The following is a 1,507-nucleotide window of genomic DNA, read 5'->3' as shown; positions in this document are numbered from 1 at the left end:
AGAATGACATCGTCACACACTGTACACAGAGCTTTACCGTCGACATCGAGCTTTTTCACGAAATCCGACAGAAGCACAATGGTTCCTCTTTACTGTTTCCTACTGGGGACACCGTCAGCTTTCTATCCAAACAGTCCCATCGAAACGTGTTTTTCAGATCCGCATCTATCTGACGCACTTTAGCTTCGTCACGAGTCTCGATAACATTCGGCATTCGCGAGAAAGGGGTTTAGGAAGGCGAACACGGATTGGTTGTGATTTGCATTTGCCGATATAGCGACCAATCACAAGTAAGAAGACATTGGTTTTAGCCCATATAGGAAGTAACGACAAACAAACGCTTCGCGATAATAAACGGGATTCAAAATGGATGCTTGCAAACGTTACTTGTAAACATTACGAGCCCCGAATCTGCCCCAGACAAGTCCGGAACACGCCTCTTTTTTATAATTCTTTTACCGATTTGAAACAAGATAAAATAGGTCCATTTTGACTGGAAAAAAAGCGGAATTCCGCCAAAAAGCGGAAAAATCTCATCCCTGCATATTACAGTTCCAAATTGTGGAGGATGGATATCTGCAGCAATTGTGGAAATGGAGATGCAGAAACTGATCCTGACCTAACCAAACTTTACAAAACTATGTTACCATTACGTAGGGACTGTGGTAACCCATGTGTTACAATTTCTACAATTTTTGTAGATTTTTGCATATTGTCATCTTTAAATCAAAGACAAAGCATAAAAATTGTGTGATATGAAATATTCCAATTCATGTTTTATTTATATAGATTTATATTTATGTTTTGGTCATAGCACAATTCCGCTTTTATTGTCCATAGAGGGCAAAAATACAAAGACAAGAATAGGAACTATATGTGTATGTATAGCACTGATGCCACTGAACATGTCGAGTGGTTGAAAGTAAAATAAATATTCAGGAATAATACTTTGACAATTTTTGTAAAATTGTATGTTGCGTTATATAAACTTATTTACATCGACTGCAGCACATAATTAAAATGAGAATTGTGCCTGTTGGCCAGCGACCTTTTGGCATGGTGGCAAAGCTGAAATAATTCTACTTGTTACCAGCAAGTTGTGTCTCGTGTGCCAAAGCGATACTAACAGGTTTTGAGTTCTGAAACAGTCAGAATGTTTTATGTTTTAGGGTTATTTTGTTTAAATTTTTGATGAGAAAAAAAAATAAAAAGATTAAAAGAAAAAAAAAAAACTTTGTCCTACCTACCGACCCTATGCTTAAATTTCATGTTACCTGAAACACACCATCTTTTTTGTTTGGCCAAAAGGTAGTTGTAGTTAAAAATTTACACTTTACTCATGTGATTAGTATCAGCAGATCACACTTCATGGATGATAGATATTGCAGAGATGAAAGTGGACTTTTCTGAAAATTCCGGAAAAAAAAATAGATATATATATATATACACGCATATACACACACACACACACACACACCCACACACACACACACACACACACACACAC

At 36.8% G+C, this 1,507-nt stretch overlaps 1 protein-coding gene and 1 long non-coding RNA gene across 3 annotated transcripts in view; one reads left to right on the top strand and one right to left on the bottom strand.

Annotated features, from left to right (window-relative positions):
• The window catches only part of rps21 (ribosomal protein S21), a 10,132-nt gene that overhangs the window by 4,117 nt on the left and 4,508 nt on the right, over positions 1–1,507 (bottom strand). The gene's annotated exons all lie outside the window — the stretch shown is intronic.
• Positions 1–1,507, top strand: part of LOC109526470 (uncharacterized) — a 6,370-nt gene that overhangs the window by 4,589 nt on the left and 274 nt on the right. The gene's annotated exons all lie outside the window — the stretch shown is intronic.

This window comes from Hippocampus comes, unplaced genomic scaffold, assembly GCF_001891065.2.
Source record: "Hippocampus comes isolate QL1 unplaced genomic scaffold, H_comes_QL1_v1.1 scaffold245, whole genome shotgun sequence".
Classification (NCBI taxonomy): domain Eukaryota; kingdom Metazoa; phylum Chordata; class Actinopteri; order Syngnathiformes; family Syngnathidae; genus Hippocampus; species Hippocampus comes.
This window is presented reverse-complemented; position numbering and strand designations above follow the sequence as displayed.